This window comes from Bactrocera neohumeralis, chromosome 2 (assembly GCF_024586455.1).
Source record: "Bactrocera neohumeralis isolate Rockhampton chromosome 2, APGP_CSIRO_Bneo_wtdbg2-racon-allhic-juicebox.fasta_v2, whole genome shotgun sequence".
Classification (NCBI taxonomy): domain Eukaryota; kingdom Metazoa; phylum Arthropoda; class Insecta; order Diptera; family Tephritidae; genus Bactrocera; species Bactrocera neohumeralis.
The window spans coordinates 42,023,749-42,045,897 of record NC_065919.1 but is presented as its reverse complement, the minus strand read 5'-3'; the positions used below and the strand labels follow the sequence as shown (position 1 = coordinate 42,045,897).

Genomic DNA, 22,149 nt, shown 5'->3' with positions numbered 1-22,149 from the left:
GGAGATTACAGTTGTACATAAAAAGAATACATAATGCAAAAATTACCATGAAACTTATTCAGAGAAGACGCCTATTATGGTTCTCAAACAACATTAAAACTTACCCGTTAAGATATATTCACTGTCTAAGTATTTGCGTTTATTTATCCGAGAGGATTAAATTGGAGCTGATGTCTTCGATTCACTCGCGAAAGCTCATAATTAAGGGTTTATGTTTTAATTAAATATAGTGACATGTAAATTAATTGTATTGAACGACTTTGTATTACTGATGACTCACTGTTTAATAAGGACATTATATAGCAGTGCTTTACGTGCGGGTGTATGTTTATACAATAAGTGTAGAGCATACATAAAGATGAGCAAATATCATTAAATGTGACAACAACCGCTGTCAATTACTATCTCCTAGTTTATCCTTTCAAGTGGTGACAACTCTAAGAGGATTAGTGGCTTAGGAGCAGTTAGTTTGGATAAGTGTAAAGTGTCACATGACTTTACACAACAATTGGTAATAACGGATATATTTCAGCCATCACTGTATATTAGTTGGAAGTGTGCACTAACACAACTCAGGTTTATCCTGGTTTCTCCGCATATGAATGTAAGTGTTCTTAACATGAAAATACTTCAGCTATTAGCATGGAAAATTAACTTTATAGACTTTCCCATTTTCCGGTTAAAATTGTGACGCATAAAATTATGCCATTTATTGAGAGAATAATTTCGGTCGAACACTCTGGACGTGGTTCTCAGGTTATTATGAAGATCATCAGTTACTCCAAAAATGGGCGGGCCCATAAAAAAGCATATGTACCAAAGAGAACATAAAGTATATAAAGGTTAAAAAATCATAATTAAATGAAAACTAGGCATTGGCAGCCTGGTAATCTAGTAATTTCAAGTTAAAAAAATATAACAAGTAAGGAAGTGTTCGGGAGTAACCGAATGTTTCATAATCTTACAACTTGGATTCTTCCAAAGCCAAGGAAATTCTTCAGGTGTTGGCAAACTCTTGTTGTAGCGAAGATACGCGCTCGCTTCTATACGTGCCCATCAACAAACTTAGGGAAGGTACGACGTTGAGAAGCTAATATCACTACCGAAAGGGAAATGGTTTTCTACTCGACTTGTTCTCCTGCTTCCTGATAGCATTAATCAGCAACTCGGTATAAGAGAATTTTTGAACGGCAATTCAAACTGTAGGCGCATTGTAAAGGTTGAAAGAAAAGCTGGTACCATGAGGACTGTCGTGTGGTAGTGGAGAGAAAGCGAACATTTACCTCGCAATGTTGCGATCGACCACAGCACGAGGAGTGGGATAGATACCGGGAGTTGAAGAGGGAAGTAAGATATATATGCAGAAAAAACAAGGAAGAGGCAAATTGCATAAGTTTGAAGACCTTGAGAAACAGGCTGACAGTGATAATGATCGAAAATGACGAAAAGATACGGCGACTAAAAAACGGTTTCAAGACCGGAGCATATTCTAGTAGGTCACAAGGTGGTGATCTAGTGGCTAATGATCAAAGCATATTGAAATTATTGGGGGAAAGCATACATCAGCTTCTTTATAGAATATGGTCGGACAAAATTATGCCCGGCGATTGGAATTTAATTGTCTTCTACCCAATCCACAATCTGCGGCAACTACCGTGGGAAAACACTCTTCAGCATGGGATATAAGGTTCCATCGATTTCAAAGCCGCCTTCGACAGCACGAAAGGAACTGCCTCTATGCCGCTTTGTCTGAACTTGGTATTACCGCAAAGCTAATACGGCTGTTTAAGCTGACGTTGAGCAACACCAAAAGCTCCGTCAGGATCGGAAATCCGAGCCGTTCGATACCAAACGAGGTTTCAGACAAGACGACTCCCTATCGGGACAACACACACTCTGGCCGACATATTGTATGTAACAGTCTGCTAAAATAACGAAGATTATTATATGAAAACTAGAAATATCAGGATAATGCTAAGTACCAAATTTGGTTGAAATTGTCCGAAAAGATCCTGAGATATGGGCTTACAGTGAAATGTAAAATACCTATTATGAGTACATACATCTCACAATGTAAGTATTACTAAATTGAACACTCATTAGGGACATAATTCTGTTAAAAATTTGAAACCAGCAAAGGTAAATGTCGAGCCGACAGTGCTATAATGGAGACGAGAGAAATTTAATCAAGCTCAATTGACTATTGTAGACCATTGTCTGATAATTCACTTTACCCACTTTTTGCCATTGAAATATTTAAGGAAAACATACCCACTAGAAAATTTAGCACAACACAATTAGAAGTTATTAAGTTTCGCCGAATAATTTATTACTCGCACAAAAGAGATAATATTCTCTCTTTAGCGAATTCGAAAAACTGCAGATGATTTTTTCGTGTAAATTTTTGATCCGCAACGCGATATGCCGAAAAACTTTTCGGCACTGATCTTCAAACTTCAAGAATTGTTTCCGGACAGAAAAACCATTCCAATCGCAAACGTCATCTAGTGAAGCTTACGTCAGAATCGCAATTTTTTTTCCATGCATTTACGTTTTAGTATCGAATTTGACAGAAATATTTCTCGAAAATGAGTCTGCACTATCAAATTTTCAACTACTTCTTCCAGGATTTGTTGAATAAAGTAAATCGGATAAGGTGGACAAGGTAGCACCATTCTGCTAAGATAAGATGTCATCGTCCGCGATGAAGGCTGAATACAGTCTATGGTGTGCAAAAATATCGGCTGTCGACTGTTCAACTGAAGTTTTGAAACCGTTGGAGTGTTGTGACGGAACGTATTTTCACGCTATGAAACTATTTCTTACAGTTCTAGCCACACTTCCGGTAAACACAACTAGCGTCGGGAGATCATTTTCTACTAAGAAGAGAATAAAAATTTTACCTCGAAGTGAGAAAAACTCGAAGAGATTGATTATTAAATAAGATTTGGTGCAAATTATTTTTCAATGATTTTTGACTTGTATTATATTAATGTAGAATCATTTATCTTAAAATATATATAATTCAGAGAAGTTATGTCTTTATTAGTAGCTCTCCGTACGTAAACATTGCTTTTGCGCAATTATGAGCAATAAACTATGTACAATCATTAACTAGAGCATTAATGATTTCCTATGATTACTGTTCGAAACTAAATCCACGTTACGGAACTGCTTTGGAGCTGAGCTAAGATTCTTTAAAAGCGACATTGTGTGGGCGTGACAACCGTCCGATTGTACCATTCGGAAATACTAACCCCCTTAGGGTACCAAGGAACATGTGAACAACGTTAAATCACGATATCTCAATGTTTACTCAAGTTATCACTTGCAAGGTCAGGCGGACGCAGAGTCAGTCATTTGGAATTCAACGTGTCTCGTCATCCTGATCATGCATAAATATATAACTCCTTATAATGTATATCTAAATTAGTGTTAGGTGTTACAAGCAACCCTTAAGGAACAAAACTGTTATAATCCATTTGCAAAATGTTGCGGGAGAATAAAAATACATTTTATATACAGCTTAAAATGACCTATGAAACTCGAATATTATACATATTATGTATCAGTGTAACAATTATGGCAGCCAACCTATTATTAATACAGCAATTACATCAATTTTCAAGCTCACTTGGACATCACTCAATGATAATAGAGTCTGAGTAACATCCGTTATTGCTTTTCGTAACAGCAGAAAGAAGAATTGTGTAATTTTACTTGGTTAGTTAGCTTGTTATTTGGTCCCTTAGTTAAATTATCTTGCTTGGTTTTGGTTTAGTATTTTACTTTTTGTTCACATTAATTTGAGTTTAATATTTTAGTCTTCAGTGATTTTAAATATTTCCAAACTGTTTCTTCTTCTCTACTTTATAGTAAAATATTTACACAAAACCTTTCCTTAAGGTTATGAAACCAAGTTTATGCATTTCTGAGTATTACATATATTTTACATACAAGGGAATATATACTATATATGCATATATACATTTAGTACAATCGTACCACAATATAGGCATTACTAAATTGATTTCTGAAATAGGGACAAAACTCTGACAATAATTTGGACCAGCAAAAGCAAAAGTATATGCTGAGTTGACGTCTTTGGCGGATACGAGACAAATTGAATCAAGCTCAATTGAGTATTGTAGACCATTGTTCGACAATCTACTTTATTTACTTTTGTCTATTGAAATATTTAAGCACAACTCGCCCACTAGAAAATTTAGCTTGACACAAACATTATCGGTTTGGTGATTCCAAATTATAATAAGTTGAAGTTGCCAGCTATATTTTTAATCCAAGGCTATGGGTATATATGAGTGATGAAGATTTAATAGATCCATGGGCAAATAGTGAGAAGTTGCATGATATTGCCACCTACCCCGTATCCAGTTCCATATCACTTTGTTATGCTTTCAAATTACTCGTTGCTGTACCATCAACCAATTCAACGGCTTGTCAACATTGCACTTGAAAATTCAGCGACAGCCCAGAAGAGCATGTAGGGCGGACATTTGATAAGCGAAGAAAGAGCCTATAAAATGGTGTATATACATATGTTCGTATTTGAGGGCGGACTTTGTGTGCTTTTATTTATGTGAATAAGTGTTTTTTCTGGAAGATTCTTATTTGAGATGGTTTTTTTCTGTACTAACTATCTTGGAATACTTGTATGTCACTGAACAAAGCAACGGGTAATAAATAAAAATATGACTGAAGGCTTGGGAAAAAGACTGATTGAGGTCGAAGCCGCAACTAAGGTAAATTCAGTAAATCTTTTATATCAAAAGTAACAAAATAAAATCGAATATGCGTTGTTGTAACTGAGTTAGTCAGCCGGTAGAGTTTCCTATGTTGTTCGACATTTCAAATACTATATGTCGACTCGCCTGTTCTAAATTTCGTGAATGGAGTGAATATTTACTTCGATATGAACAATCTTTGGCGAACAACCTTCAGGTAATTCTGAGTCTTTCAACATTACTGAATAATTTATGGAGTTTTTTGTCATTGCGAGTAGTGAGAGAACTTTTGTGGAGATAACCTTATATACCTTCAGAGAGATCAACGAATCGAAATAGCCAAAGAAGTGAAAGCCAAACCGGCGTTCACTAATTTTAACTAAAGTTTTGGACCTTTTAGCAGTCAATTAGAAAAAGTAAAAGTATAATACTTCGCAGTTCATATGTACATACATATATTCTAGTGTATTGAATGCCTTTGAAATAATCCTTCGGATTTGACAAATATTTGCCACGAGCCGTTTGAGCGGAAACAATTCGCCGAACGTGTACGCAAATAAATTAAATGGAATTCGTGAAGCATAAAAAGGGTTCTGCCTGAAACAAATACTATAGAAAAAGAAATCAACTCTCCTTGTCATATGTTTATGTAAGCTATTATGACGGTGATTAAAGTGGAAGAAAATGAAAATGAAGATATTCCGCGAAGTCAGCAAAAGCTTGATAAAAAGAATACGCAAAAAAAAAAAAATTAAAAAAAAGTACGCCAAACATTGGCATTCTCAAAATAAGCAACAATCGTGGTGTGGTCTGTGGTGGCAAGAAAGCTATCTGCCATTATAAATCCGTGGCAATAAACTTTTAGCAATTACATGTCGTGTACTTTCTAGGAAGCGGACAGCAAGAAGGAATTGTTATTTACGACAGGAAATTAATTGAAGTCAAGTTGCTGCAATAAATAACAATAATTTATTTAAAAATTAGCGATACTGAAGTTATTATAATTATCATGTTGATTATTCACAAGTGAGCATTAGGTCAATGGATGTATACATTATAGTGTTGGTTTGCATCAACCATATTGTTCACGATTATATAAAAAGCGTAAGCAATATACACATATATTAAAAGCAACTCATACTTATATGTGTGCTCGTTTAATTGAGTTGCAGACCGACATTTGTTCAATCAATTTGTTGATGTGACAACTGATGATAGAAAATTACTTCCTATTTGACAAACATGTCAAAGCGAACTTTTGACAGCGTCACCACGAAGTGACAGTGTCGGTTGTCACCTTTCATATTGTTTGTCGTTATAGACTGTTCAAGTTCGTACTCATGTTCCGTACTAATGTTCACGTCAAGTACGGAAACAGTCTGTTGGCCTTGAGAAGGGATTCATGCTAATTTTATTTATTTATAAAATTATGTTTTTTTCTTACTTCAAAAACCTCGTACATTCATATTATTTCGTATCTTATCTGCTATTTTGCACTTAACTTCATTTTTACAGGATAAACTTGTCTGTCCCAAAAAAGAACCACGCTTTTATTGATAAGCTACTTCGAACATATCTTATCTGAACATCTGTTTTTCGAATCTGAAGACTTATGAATAAATCACAGCGCATTAACGAAACCGAACTATCACAAAAACTAATACATAACATCAGTCAAATTAAACGGTTTTGAGGAGACAGAAAACAAATAATATAGAGAGTGACTCCTATTAACGGTACATTAGCGCAGATTATCAACTAAAATTTCATATACGTACCTATGAATGAATGTATTTTTAACTAATGTACAACTAAACTTTTAGGGTTATATATTATTTTAGTCGAAAATATGTTTATAATAGGCTTGTCCGTCCATAAATATTGTTCAGATATCATGATGAAACTTGGTACACGTATTCCTTGGCTCCACAAAAGTCTTGGCGCTGAAAGCGAAAATATGTGTCATAACTAAGCCATAAATAGATTTTATTCAAATTTCGCACAAAGGATCGCATTGCATTTTTGGACGTAATTCATGGCCCCGCTACAGTTTTTTGTACATATCTAAACTACTAGCATTTCACGCGTTTCCTTCAGGCATTTCCTAACATGTTCAAAAATGGAAGTGTTTGATTGAATATGTCGTTTCGTTTTTCAGAAACACTCGTGGCAGAAGGAATTCATATTTTTTTTTTAAAAATTGAATGGGCGTGGCGCCATCTTATTATTCAGGAGTTATAGACCGATTTCAATGAAATTCGTTATATAATGTCGTACGAAAAGCCTTCTTCTAATATAAAGCTATAATCCATCTGATGCCTTCTCTGTATAATGTATAAACATTAGGAAAATGGAGATAAAACTTTACAAAAATTATTTGAAAAATATTTAAATGACGAATAAAAATCTCAATCAATAAAGAGAAAATATGGCATATTTTACAGTACTACTACGATAAAGGCAAAAATGCATCTCAAGCCGCCAATACAATTTGTGCAGTTTATGGACCCGATACAGTTTCCACTTCCACCGCACAACGATGGTTTCAACGTTTTCGTTCTGGTGTAGAGGTGGTCGAAGATGCACCACGCTCCGGAAGGCCTGTCGTCGAAAATTGCGATAAAATCGCTGAATTGGTCGAAAGAGACCGGCATAGTAGCAGCCGTAGCATCGGTCAAGAGCTGGGCATGAGTCATCAAAAATTCATTTCAATTTCAATAAAAAAAGAAAAATTCAATAAAAATACCGCAAGACTTTTTTGACAACCCATTATATGCGAAAATATTGATTTATGTGTGAGCAGAAGATATATTGCGTTTTAGTTAGAGGATTTAATGAAATATATTAAACACTTTCTCTTTTCGAACACTTGAAATAGGTTACACTTTCACAGTTCCTTTATAAACTATACTAAATACAAACCTGGTTGCCATAATATAATAGTACAGGAATGTAATTTCTGCGTTAATGCGGATAAGCGAAAAGAAAGCTCACAATAAATGCGCCCAAAAAGTAAAAGATATATCGGCTATTGTTTGAGTTATGAAAGTGATATTAAGTAGATTTATGAGTTTCCTTATTGCAATAGAAAAGCTCAGTACACAAATAAACAGAGGCAGAGTGGCAAACACATTAGCAGACATCCAAGTATACTTGAAATACTTAAGTTGTCGGCATCCGGTCAACAGAAAAGCTGCCGCAGAGCTTATTGACTAAGCACACTTGTACACACCAAGTAGAAGAGAACATAGAATGATATATTAAAATGAAATGTTAAATGGGACCCGAAACATGATCAAATCAAGCCTTATATGTAGAATATTATTATAAATTGTATTTTTTGGAAGGCAAATATTAAACTAACTTTAGGAAAGATGAGTATTTGATTAAAAACTTCTTCATAATTTCGAAAAATGCCTTTGAAACATAATCTCCTTATCTTCAGTGCGTAGCGCTGGCGTTATCAGCAGGTATAACAGGCTACAGAAAGCCATACCGGCATATAGTATATTGAAATGCTTTCGCTTACATCAATCGATTTGGAAATATTTTCAAATTATGCAAAACAAATATTTATTTTATATTGAATTCGTGCAGCCGCGATTTCACACATTTTTTGCTTAAATATTTTCCAAAACCGTTGAGATTTCAGTTCTCTGTTTATTATTAATTGTTTTTTAATTAATCTCTAGCAAATAAACACTTCTCTTCTCATAAATCTTTCTTTATTTATTTGTATAAAATACTGGAAGAATGTTTGTGTAAGACCGCAAACGTCTGGCGATGTTGTCGGTAATTATTTTTGATTGTGCAGTATTTAATTTTTAGATCATTTGTATTCATTACGATTCTCTATTGTGTTTAGTAAGAATTTACAAACAAATTTTAATTATAATTTTAATTTGATTAGGCAATATTTTCGGAGATACGAGCGCCTTTGTTAACACGTCACGCCTATTTTCGAAACGGTGTTTTCTTTGGCTGAATCGATCACTTTAAAATTTGTGCACACATTTACTAAATTTTTTCGGTAATGAATGTAGGAAAAAGATGAAAACAAAAAAAACAAATTTAAGTAACTAAGGAAATGCAATTTCTATAGGAAAGTGATCTTTTAGAAGGTGGCGTTTGTTGTTTCTAAATTTCAGATAATTTGAATTGACAGAAACCTTTTCAGGCGATCGTTAATAGCAGCAAGGAAACTCTACATACATATATGGAAACAAGTAACGAAAAATGATCCTAAAATCATGGCCAAATATAATATATCTGACCTAAATTTAACCGAAGTGGCTAAATTAAATATATTGAGTTTATGTGCAAACCGTCAGCCAGAAGATCGGAATGATATTGACTACATATAATCTGTAAGGGAAACCGGAAGTTTGAAAATATATAGATATAGTATTGACTCGATTATATGACCAAACTCTACAAGTCCTTCATAATTCCCGTCCTGCTATGTAGTGCGGAAGCATGGACAATGAAATCATCTGATGAGTTGGTCTTAGGAGTGTTCGAGACAAATGTTTTGCGGAAGATTTATGATTATCTGCACATAGGCAATGCCAAGTACCGCAGTCGATTTAACGATGAGATGTACGAGATGTACGGGGATAATGACACAGTTCAGCGAATTAAGAGACAGCGGTGGCGCGGGCTAGGGCATGTTGTGCAGATGGAAGAGAACACTCCAGCTTTAAAGGTTTTCGATCCAGTTGTCGTTAGTGGAAGCAGAGGCACTCGTTCGGGAGATCAGATGGAAAAGCGACTGGGCATTTTTAACATTCAGACACACTATTATCGGGAAAGAGTTCTCTACTAGTTTCAATTATGTATCTCACACATTGACCGATACATTAAAAGATACAATAAAGCCAGCCATAGACTGTGGTGTCCATATTTCTGATATCTGGGGGTTTGAATAGTTATAGTTCGATACTTATTTACAGTTCTGTAAACTATTGTATAACTTGGGAGATACCTTTATAAAAATCACTTATGCCATGTTAATCCTAATCATTTTGCTCTTAAAGTTTGTGAAGAGTAAGAAACCATGAATAATTATTTCAAGCCTGGAAATAATTTCCTTCTTTGTTCATTTGTTCTTTTTGAAACACAAAGCGCCAGTGGTTGCGAATTAACCTTGAAATAATATTCTCATAAGACTTTTCACACCTTACTACAGAAGCACTTTGATACTTTTCCTAATAACTGCTGTCTCTGATTGACACGGATCTTCTATCACTGAAACTCGAGGTGTTGCTTTAAATTCAAACACATTTGCAGTTTCCATGCTTTCCTTGGCTAATTAAATTTCTTGGAACAAAATTTATTACGTTCGGTCGTTGTTTGGTTAAAAATATTTTTCTATCTGTTGCTACGGCTGATGTTAAATTTTTTTATTACTGAAAATCAAAGTGTAATAACCGGAAATCTTAAACTATTTAATTACTATTCTCAGAAAAATTCAGTATAAACTTTTTTAATTTTTTGCTAACACAAATGTTGGAAAAACTTTTTCCTGTGACTCAGTTTTATTATACTTGTATACAAGAATGGCAGATAAATCAAAAATTGATATTATTATTATTTTTTTATGAACTTTCACTTAGTGTGCAGATTACTAAATAAAATGTAAAACAATTTTTTTTTTTATTTTTTTCGATTACTCAATAAATCATTGGATTTAAATAGTAATTATTTATATTTCAAAGTTGACGGTAAATTTCATTAAAGTTTTCAAAAGTAATAACTCTTCGGCTAGTCGCACATAAAATACTGTTGTGAGATATGTGTTCTGAAATAATTAATGGTTTTCTTAAATTTTATTAATTTTTCTAAATTTCTTTTTCAAAATTTCTCAGCTTTTAACGCACCTATAACGTACAAGTATTAATATATTTCAAATAAAAAAAAAATAATACAATATTTTCGCTCTTTTAATGCACTCACTTTTTAGGTGTTTTATTTACTGTTATTCTGTATTCTAGTATGTGCGAAAAACAGCCAACACTCCAGAAAGCAAAACTTTTACAAACAGCTTTTGAAGTCGCGATAAAAAACATTCCGCAGACATTATTATGCAAATTATGTATGAAAGGGGTTAAGAATGAAATTTGTTCACTTTATTACTCTGGCTAATTGCAGATTGTTACTTGACGTCAATAAAAAGTTCAACTTTTCGCACTCCTTGTTTTGTGCATAAATTATGAATTCACTAACAGTAAATTGCAGCAGCTTTCTCACGCAACCTTATTAACACCTCGAAGATATTCATTCTTTTTTAATCAAAAACGATTTTTTTGCTGAAAATAACACAACAACACTTTATAATATTTGTTTAGCAAGAAACATATCGACACTGCTGAATATTTTCCTTTAGCCTCTGAGAGCTCTACTTTACAGCACTTAACCTTGGCAATCAAAGACGGAGATGGAAATTTTTTCACTGAGTGCTGAGCTTTTTTATTAGTTTTGATTCCGATTTAAGTAGTTGAAGAACAATTTTATATTTATTATTTTTATTTCTTAAATTATGTAAATATTTTTAGGTTTTATGAATTCGATTCGATTCGGGTCATTTTCGGTCAATAATGTGTGTTTTTTATTTTTGAATAAAAATTTATCAGTTATTTTTATTATTTTATTACTTAGATTTATTTTCACTAAAAATACTTAATTTTTATTTATTTTACCTTTTTGTTTTATTTGAAACTGTATTCCTTAAATTTAAAATTTTACTTGATTTGCCTAAATTTTTAAGAATTATATTGATTATCTATATATATTTATTATATCTGTTTTAATACTTGCAAGTTGCAAATATTTTCTGAAATATAAAATCTTCTGCTCTAAAAGTAACACAGCCATCAGCTTCTAAATAACAATTCAGTTCTTCAATATTAGCAGTTTCAATTTCCTTATCGACGCCGGAAAACTTATTCTGCACAAAAAATACGCAAACTTACATTTTTCAAATAAGTTTTTGTTTAAATTCAACACTGCTATAAATTTTCGCTTTTTTAAATAATTTTTGTTTTAACGATACTTTTTATTACTCTTTCAAGTTTTATCATTGACGGGTGTGAAATTTTGTGATATTTTTTTTGTGAAAATTTTTTATTTTTTATCAGAAACACAAACTCTTCGCTCTCTTCAATATCATACTTTAGTCTACCGCATTTGAGAATTCCTTTAACAAACGGATTGCTTTTTCTCCGACTACCTTCTTTACAACCGCTGCGCTAAAGGTATCCCGACGTACTGAATCGTCGCCATCGAATCGCTTCTGACTTTGGCACACCGTGGCGAATGTGAAAATATTGCTTCTGCCGGCGTTGGAGTCAACGTACTAAATCTGCTACTAAATGCAAATCGTAGTAGAAAAAGTACTTTAAAAAAGTACCAAATTTATGAAAATGGTTTGTTGAGTGGGCAATACTTTCTATTACTCTCTTCTCTTCTCTCTTCGGCATAAACACATGCAGTTACCTTTATCCTCTTGAGCTTTCTCGCAATGCAAACAGTTGAATAAAAATTGAGTATTTTTAAATTAATGCATACGGTGTCGTCGATGTTTAAATGATTTTGAATATCATGAAAATATTATAAAAAGGAAATTCAAAGCAAATTTTGAATTTAGAAAGTTTTCGTTGATTACTTTTATTTTTAATAAATATTGATGAAGATAGTTTTTAATAAGACAACCACTTTTGGGTTGGGGTTCTTTTGAAGACTAATTTTCGCTTTCGGAAATGAATTCGACGCAGTTTTCAGAACATATCCACAATTTTATTCCTTTTTATGGGAAATATTGGTCAAACTGTTATAAGATTATCCAGCAAATTTTTGCTAATGCGAATTGGCTATTCAAATAATCCTAGTCACATTCTTCAGTCATTCTTAAGTGACCTTTTCTCTAGTTTTATATTCCTCACATTCATACTGGATGTAAATGAGGGAGGTGGTTTTCTTCTATCTTCGATACTCATATATTTTTAAAAGAAGCCAGCAAAGACCATTACACCCTCAGAATCCTCTTGACACGATTTGTAGGTTCTGTATAATTTGAAATATATTTATGTCTTACTAATAAGTAAGTGTTTCTCTGAGTTAATTTTTAATAAAAATGTAATTACGTTTCGACTCTTTGACTTCTTTTTATACCCTTATAAGGAATATTGAACCAAGTGTTAGTAAAGCTAAAAAATTGATAACCAATTTTGCCCTAGATAAATCTTATAAGAACCATACCGACAGTGTGAAAATGGATATCTTGATAATATCCTATATAACGTGTATATATGTAATGAAATAAAATGAATGAAATCCGGGTGACTTTTGTATGTTTTGTACAAACTGTAAATATTACGTAAAAATTAAGATATCTTGATGAAACTTGATACACATGTTTCTTGGCAAAAAGGTAAGGCGGAGTTATAATTGATTGAAATGCGGAAAAAGTGTGCGAAAAAGTTAAGAATCATGTAAAAATGGATATCAAACTGTGCGTTGTTTATTTTATGCCATCTAAATACATATATTAAAATTTGTTTTTGTTAATATACTTGCACATAATTTAATTAGCAATATAAAACTGCTTACCTCTGATGCTGCAAACGTAAAGGAGGCGGCAGACTTAAGCGACATCTGTCAAAAGATAGCAAAAATCGGCAATTTTTGAGCAATGTTGCCTACTCAAATTTGGTATAATTCAAAGCTAAATGAATTCTTGTGCATTACAAAATTGGATTAACATCGGTCAAATGCGCCACTTTTAATGTAAATTAACGCATATCTCATATTAGCGTCTGACCGGTTTTAGGGCAAATTTGGTAGTAAAATTCTTATCACATTCTGCAAAAATTGGTTACTAGAACCTAAAATGCGGAGAAGGCATCAACAAACTTTCAATAAGCAGGATGAGCTCTTCACAAGAATTTTTAAAAGGTGTTCATTTACGACTTCCAGGCATATAATAAATGAATTGCAAATGCAAATGTCAACTTTAAGATGAGAATAAGGTATATCTCTGCTAATCTAAATGCACATAGTCCAAGATAAGTACCTTTACCACTAGAAAGTTTATAGATGAATACAGTTTGACACAAGATCGTAGCACTGATGATATAAAGATTGTTCAGTTCGTGAAATCGGGGAGGCACAACTTAATACGAAATATAAAGACAATTAAGAAAACTTTCATGTAACTTATTATATTTTGTTCTTACTTTTTCGAACCGTTTGTTTTGGACTCAAGGCAACAAAAATCGTCTTAAAAAATTGTAAGTTCATGTGATACCAAATTTTGCATTTTTTTATAATTCTAACCTGCACAAATGTTTGTCGAAAAAAATTAAAAAAAAAGTTTATTCATGGATTTTTAGGTGCGCTTTGATTCATTTATTTCTTTCCAATGTGTTTCTCTTTCAACTAGCATAGTCATATTCACTCAATCAAATATACTCGTTTCTCTTTCTGAGCCAAACTAATTTTCAGTTGTTACTCACTCAATGTTGTACACAAAATAAAACACTCAATTTCAGCTCATTCGTAAAATGCATCGTTTTATTGGTTCCCTTAACACAACAATCTCGTTCTCTCTTTGCTCTCAGGAACTGTGTCAGCGCTATATGCTTTGTCTATGTTGTGTTTGTAGTTTCGTAAACAATATTCTGCAACAGGTGCTTTTATGTAATTTCCGCATTTATATCTCCATTGTGTACTATACAATATATCGCATAGTATATGTATGTAGGTGTACATGCTGAATTGCTCACTTATTGCAGCCTGCTTTAACCGGAATAGTAGAAGTTAGTATTAACGTAAGTTAGGTAAAAATGTAAAGGCCGCGTCAGAATGGCTATTTGTACTTCAAAGACGGATAAGTATGCGAATGAAGCGGCGAACGTAACGTAAAGGTATGCCACAACCAATGCGTTGCGCAAGTATAGTAAACAAAAATCAGATCTTCTTTATAACCGCCAATTATTCCGTTTTGACCGTTTAAACGTGAGCCTCCTTCTGGCGAGAAGATAGTAAAAGCCACTGTAATACTGCATTATTTCCTAAAAATGCACGATGGCTAAGCCCGCCCGAAGATCTTGACCAGGAGGACGGTGACGTTGTGAAAAGAGGATGATTGTTGAGTTGAGAGATGAATTAAAACAATACTTGGTATCTTACTCATACTCGTAGTACCAAAGAAATTTTTGTTTCTTTTTTAACTTGTAATTTGTATCTTATTGATTTCTAAAAGTAGTAGAAATAAAACACATATACAGCTGTCTGTTTCAATTGCTCTTCGAAGGGCGACAAACGCCTATTTGAGTTTTTAATTACGTGACATACCAGTCTTTACTGGTTTTCGATCAAGATTCATTTCCGTGAGGTCCTTAAATTCCTGATTTCGAAATTGTACGTCGAAAGCCTTTATCTGCATATTCAACTCTTTGTGAAAGTGCACATTTGTCTTGTTGTCGATTATTTTTTTTGCGTTTTAGATCGATGATCAAGTCGTGGTGACGCATAAAATCACTGGCAATAATTGATGTATTAACATCTGCAACCATGAAGTTCCACATGAATTTGCGACGAAAACCAAGATCCACGCGTTGGCGTACTAAACCGTAAGTTTTTATTGGTGTACCGTTGGCTGCGTAAAACGCGATGTTTGTTGGGCGAAGAGAATTGAACTTGTTTTTGTTTGGAAGAACACTGTAATCGGCACCAGTGTCTATAAGATATTTTACGTTTGATGACTTGTCCTTGATGAAAAGTTGATTTACTGCTGCGTTGGGGTGATTGGCGTCAGCATGCTAAATTGAAACTTCTAAAAGTCATGCTACAATTGGTACTCTTTCGACGTAGACATGGACTACGGCATTAGTCTCCGAAAGTTTGATGGTACCAACATTCCTTGGTATTCGTGCGGAAGATCTTCGCTCAATCGAATGACTATATTCGAGGAAACACTAGTGCGTGAGCGACTGCGTTTTGCGCATATTATCAAATTTGCGTTGCAATTCGTGAATCGTATTTGATAGCTGAGAAATCGTGTCTTGTTGAGTCTGAGCTGATGTACTGGCGGCGTGATCCGATGATGAACAAATTTGACGCTGGGTTAAAGTTTCCATAATAGCGTCGGCAACTGCAATTTGGACATCTATCGTACCTTCGCATGCGATTACAGATGCTCTTATTAAGTCCGGTAAGCGTTGGATCCACATGGCTCGAAGAGTTTCTTCCGAAAAAGAATTCCCTGCGAAACTCGTCTCATGGAATTAAAACTGACTCGGTCGTTGGTCACTAGTACCATCTCCTCCAATAATCGCTGAATTTTGCGTTGATAACTTTCACCAAAATATTTGAGAAGTTCAGTCTTGAGGAACTCATACATGCCAATGCCTGAGTTGGTAATACGTTGCGTATTTTCAGCGTTTTTACTGATTTGGCTAATGGTTGGTAGCGTAAGAGGATCTAAGGTAGCCATCACATGGTAATAACGTTGAGCGTCGCTGTTCATGTTGCATGCCTTAAACCAATAGTCCACCGATGTGAACCATGCATCCATATCGTTTGGTGTTATGCGAGGCATTGAATGGAATGTGCTTCAGGTGCAGTATACCGTTTTTGTATAACTTTGCCGAATGATCTGGAAACGGGATGCATCATTTGTTATCTGCGGAAACGGTACTATATTTCCAATAATCGCTGCCCTCTGAAAATCTGCGCTGGGTCAATGACGCGCAAATTTTCCTCAGCCCTCTGATCTCAAACTTTCAACAGGAAATTCTGAATGTCATTGGCGCTCCAACTGCTTCTGTATGAAATGCTTCTAGGCCTACTGAAATTCCATCGCTGCCAAATCCGGTCCTTTGCTTTCCACAGGAGAGTCCATTTGGAATAAGCGCGGGGAAAGAAAAAAAGCAGTTAAAATATCCATGAACGGTTGTTTGTATAATGGGAGTCTTTGAAAATTTTTCAAAATAAAGGCTTGCCAACACCTGTGCTTTGATCTACATACTTACTTCTTTAAGGGTTCCATATATAAGAAGTATAGTGAATAACAATGTACAGTAAAAATAAAAATTAGAGGTAATTTTTAATAATCTAGTGTAGTTGATCTCCACATAACCAAAGTGATCAAGGTGACGATCTGTCATTGTTTTGTCCGTCTGTCCGTCCGTCCGTCCGTGCAAGCTGTAACTTGAGTAAAAATGGAGATATCATGATGAAACTTGGTACACGTATTCCTTGGCTCCATAAGAAGGTTAAGTTCGAAGATGGGCAAAGTCGGCCCACTGCCACGCCCACAAAATGGCAAAAACCGAAAACCTATAAAGTATTTTAACTAAGCCATAAATAAAGATAATAAAGTGAAATTTGGCACAAAGGATCGCATTAGGGAGGGGCATATTTGGACATAATTTTTGGGGAAAAGTGGGCGTGGCCCCGCCCCCTACTAAGTTTTTTGTACATATCTCTGAAACTACTATAGCTATGTCAACCAAACTCTACAGAGTCGTTTCCTTCAGGCATTTCCATATACAGTTCAAAAATGGAAGAAATCGGATAATAACCACGCCCACCTCCCATACAAAGGTTATGTTGAAAATCACTAAAAGTGCGTTAACCGACTAACAAAAAACGTCAGAAACACTAAATTTTACGGAAGAAATGGCAGAAAGAAAGCTGCACCCAGGCTTTTTTTAAAAATTGAAAATGGGCGTGGCCTCGCCCACTTATGGACCAAAAACCATATCTCAGGAACTACTCCACCGATTTCAATGAAATTCGGTATATAATATTTTCTTAACATATTGATAACATGTACGAAATATGGGTGAAATCGGTTCACAACCACGCCTTCTTCCAATATAACGCTATTTTGAATTCCATCTGATGCCTTTTCTGTATAATACGAGTATATACATTAGGAACCAATGATGATAGCGGAATAAAACTTTACACAAATACGGTATTTGAAAAATATGTAAAAGACGGATAATGAAATCTCGATTATCACTTTATCAAGCGAGAGTATAAAATGTTCGGTGACATCCGAACTTAGCCCTTCCTTACTTGTTTTTACATTGCTCAAGTATACATAAGTATTTCGAAGTAATTTTTTTGTATATAACAAAAATCGTTATATGTAGTATATGGGAGTTTGGGAAAGTATTGCCTCATCAACTGAATAAAATAAAGGAATTGGTGTTTGAGAATCGACGATTAAAAGTCAGAGATTTTTCTGGTGTCGTTGGAATATCGGAATAATAATTGGGCACCATTTAGAAAGATAATTTGGGCCTAAGAAAAGTGAAAGCACAGCGTCGCGTTAAAGTCTGTGAAACAGTGCTTTCCGACTACCAGGGTGTCATGAAACGTATTATTACAGGCGATGAGTTCTGGATCTATGCTGACGCGATATCGTGGCAAAGGTTAGCCGAAGCTGAAAAAAATCACGTCAAAGCAGGTCAAAAGCAAGGTTATGTTGGCTGTTTTCTTTGATTATCGAGGTGTGGTGCACTCCGAGTTGATTCCGCATTGATTCTTCGTAAGTTTTTCGACAAATTTTGAACCAGTAACGTTTCGCAAGCACCGTATTCACCTGATTTAGTTCTATGTGATTTCCAGCTATTCAGCTAACTCAAAAGACCGCTCCGGGGAATCCGTTTTGGGTCAAATGAAGACATTAAATGTGAATCGCTACGCGCATTGAAGGCTATTCCGAAAATTGACTTTTATACTGTTCCAAGGATTGAGAAAAACGTTGGCTGAAGTGTATTAGGGCCAAGGCGGATTACTTTGAGGGGCACGACGTAGAAGAATAAATTAAGAATTTTAAAATTATCAACAATACCTTACTATTTTTTGCTCATAGTAGTATATTGGTGAGAGCAAGACTCCGTCCGAGTCCTGGCCTGGTGGATGAACGTCTAGCAATCCGTATTAAAGCGAAGTTCTTCAACATATCGCTGATTTCCCTTCATCAAACTAACTGGCTGTTTTTGCATTGAAAAGCCTCCAGCCAGATCGATCATTTTGTGATAAACGCTCCGAGGTCCTAACATCGACTCGAACCACTACCTTGTTGAAGCCAAGTTAAGAAGCCAAGAGGCGGGTGCTCTATGCAGGAAAAAATGCACGTAAACAAATACCATACAAGAAACGTTCGACGTCGAGAACCTGCAACCACAACAGACAGCCGAACGATTTTCTACTCGGTATAAGAGAACTGTGACTGCCTACCTCGCAACGTTACGATCGTCCACAACACATGCGGGATGGGATAGATACCGAGAGTTGAAGAGGGAAGCGAGACGCATTTGCAGGCAAAAAAAAGAGAGGCCGAAATGCGTGAAGACGAAGAGCTGATAAGCTGGCCGACAGGGGTAACGCTCGAAAACTCTACAAAAAAATGTGGCGGTTTACAGAATACCGGAGCATACTCTTGTAGAACTCCCAAAGGTAATCTATTATGGAGGGAACACCTCTACAGCCTGCTGAATAGCAGTTAAAATATAACGCCAAGAGAAGGCGAACCTGAATCCCCAATCGATAACGATGGAAATTCGAATAGCAATTACCCGTATGAAAAGCAACAAAGCGGCTGGGGCCCATGGATTGTCGACTGAGCTATTCAAACACGGCGGCGAATAACTGATAAGGAGCATGCATCAGCTTCTTTGTAAAATATGGTCGGACGAAAGCATGCCCAACGATTGGAATTTAAGTGTGCTATGCTCAATCCACAAAAAGGGAGATCCCACAATCTGCGCCAACTACCGTGGAATAAGTCTCCTAAATATCGCGTATAAGGTTCTATCGAGCGTACTGTGTGAAAGATTAAAGCCGACCATCAACAAACTGATTGGACCTTATCAGTGTTGCTTTAGACTTGGAAAATCAACAACCGACCAGATATTCACCATACGCCAAATCAATCGACACACACCACCTCTTCGTCGATTTAAAAGCTGCTTTCGACAGCACGAAATGGAGCTGCCTTTATGCCGCGATGTCTGAATTTGGTTTCCCCGCAAAACCAATATGGCTGTGTAAACTGACGTTGAGCAATACCGAAAGCTCCGTCTGGACCAGGAAGGACCTCTCCGAGCCGTTCGATACCAAACAAGGTTTCCAATCCCTATCGTGCGACTTCTTCAATCTGCTGCTGGAGAAAATAATTCGAGCTGCAGAGTTGAATAGCGATGATACAATCTTCTATAGGAGTGTACAGCTGCTGGCGTATGCCGATGATATTGATATCATTGGCCTTAACAACCGCGCCGGTAGTTCTGCTTTCTCCAGACTGGACAAGGAAGCAAAGCAAATGGGTCTGGCAGTGAACGGGGCAAGACGAAATATCTCCTGCCATCAAACAAACAGTTGTCGAACTTACGACTTGGCACTCATGTCACTGTTGACAGTCAAAATTCCAAGTTGTAGATAATTTCGCCTATCTTGGAACCAGCATTAACAGCAGCAACAATGTCAGCCTCGAAATCCAACGCATAATAACTCTTGCCAATAGGTGCTACTTCGCACTGAACAGAAGTAAAGTCCCCTCTCGACAAACAAAAACTAAACTGTATACTATAAGTCACTGCTATATTGGGCAGAGGCATGGACGATGACAACATCTGATGAGTCGATGTAACGAGTTTTCGAAGGTTTTGCGGAAGATTTATGGTCCTTTGCGCATTGGTTACGGCGAAGACTGCATCCGATGGAACAATGAGCTGTATGAGAATACGACGACATTGCCATAGTTCAGCGAATTAAAAGATTGTGGCTACGCTAGCTAGGTCATGTTGTCCCAATGGACCAAGATACTTCAGCTCTGAAAGTATTCGACGTAGTACTCTCCGGGGGAACCAAAGGAAGAGGAATACCGCCACTCCGTTGGAAGGACCAGATGGAGAAGGACCTAGCTTCGCTTGGAATATCCAATTGGCGCCACGTAGCGAAAAGAAGAAATGACTGGCGCGCTGTTGGTAGCTCGGGTTTAACTGCGTAAGCAGTGTATACGCTAGTAAAGAAGAAGGAGTATATTGGATGAAGCTGACACTTTGATTTAAAAGCAAATGGGAGCCATGTTAAATGTTGCACAACAAAAAATTTTAGACCATTTAAAAGCGATGAAAAGCGAAAACCAAAACAATCCTGAGAAATTTTGCTTCAAAAGCAGAAAAGAAAATCAGTTTTGCAACTAATTGTCACTGGCGATGAAAAATAGATTTATTGTAAGTATTCTAAACAGAGAAATTAATGGGTAAATCCGGGATAACCATCAACAACGACTGCAAAAACAAATCGATTCGTTAAGAAGGTAATGCTCGGTGTTTGGTGGAAGCAGAAGAGTATGGTATAACGTGGGCTTCTAAAATCTGGTGAATCTGTTAATACTAATCACCCAGGCAACAAATGATCAACTTGAACCATGCATTGATCGAATATATACCAGAATGGGCCAGAAGACACGACAAAGTAATTTTGTTACACGTTAATGCATATGCACACATAGTAAAATCGGTTCAGGATACGTAGTACTTGGCTGGGAACTGCTACCCCACGCGCCGTATTTACCAGACTTGTCCCCTTCCATTTACCAATTGTTTTCAGCGATGGGACACACATTGGCTAAGCAGCACTTCGATTCCAACGCAGAAGTCGAAAATTGGGTGTCTGATTGGTTTGCTTCAAAAGATGAACATTTCTATTGGCTTGTTTTACTTTCCCCTTCAAAATACCGGTACACCGGAAATTGTAAATATAATGAAAAATATTTTATTATTCATCAATATATATTGCCTTCAGATAATTCAGCGAATTTTGTTTTATTTCTTCGATCGACTGAAAAAGGGTTCAATTCCGATGATTGTTGACATGTTTGCATGTAAGACTCATAAACCATGTCTCACCGCTAGGTATAGCGGTAAATAAAATTAGCTTTATCGGGACGAATTGAGCAAGAACACGTTTCGTACCCAAAATATTCAAAAAAATCATTCGAGACGAGAGATGTCGGGCGCTCTTGCCATCTCTCTAACACTTGTCCAACGATTTTCAATAGAAATATAATTATAGACTTAGCGTGTAAGTCTATCTTTCAATTTGAATAAAAGACTTTGTGTTCTTTTATGTTAACAAATCGTGGTTTATTTAAAGAGCTGCGAGGGAAGAATAAAGTCGTTTTATTTTAAAAGACACTTATGTCCTTGGTTTGAATGATGTCCTGTAAGCTTGTAGTCCTGGATTCCTTCCTTTTATGTAGTTAATGGATATCACACACATTTACTATTTGTGAACACTGAATTAAACTGCACTGAACTTGAACTGGACTGGACTGAACTTCAATTGAACTCTTACTATGCCTTTTATACTTTCGAGATTT

At 35.7% G+C, this 22,149-nt stretch overlaps 1 protein-coding gene across 5 annotated transcripts in view; it reads right to left on the bottom strand.

Moving 5' to 3' along the window:
• Window positions 1–12,062, bottom strand: part of LOC126750954 (tachykinin-like peptides receptor 99D) — a 61,956-nt gene extending 49,894 nt beyond the window's left edge. Inside the window, exons 1-2 of one of the 5 annotated variants that reach the window (XM_050460818.1) lie at window positions 11,717–12,062; window positions 10,701–11,053 (exon numbers count right to left, since the gene is read on the bottom strand). The gene's annotated coding sequence lies outside the window, so the exon portion shown is untranslated. The remainder of the gene's footprint in view (window positions 1–10,700; window positions 11,054–11,716) is intronic. The other 4 variants (XM_050460853.1, XM_050460835.1, XM_050460826.1 and 1 more) reach the window with 4 other exon arrangements.
• Window positions 12,063–22,149: the final 10,087 nt, after the last annotated feature.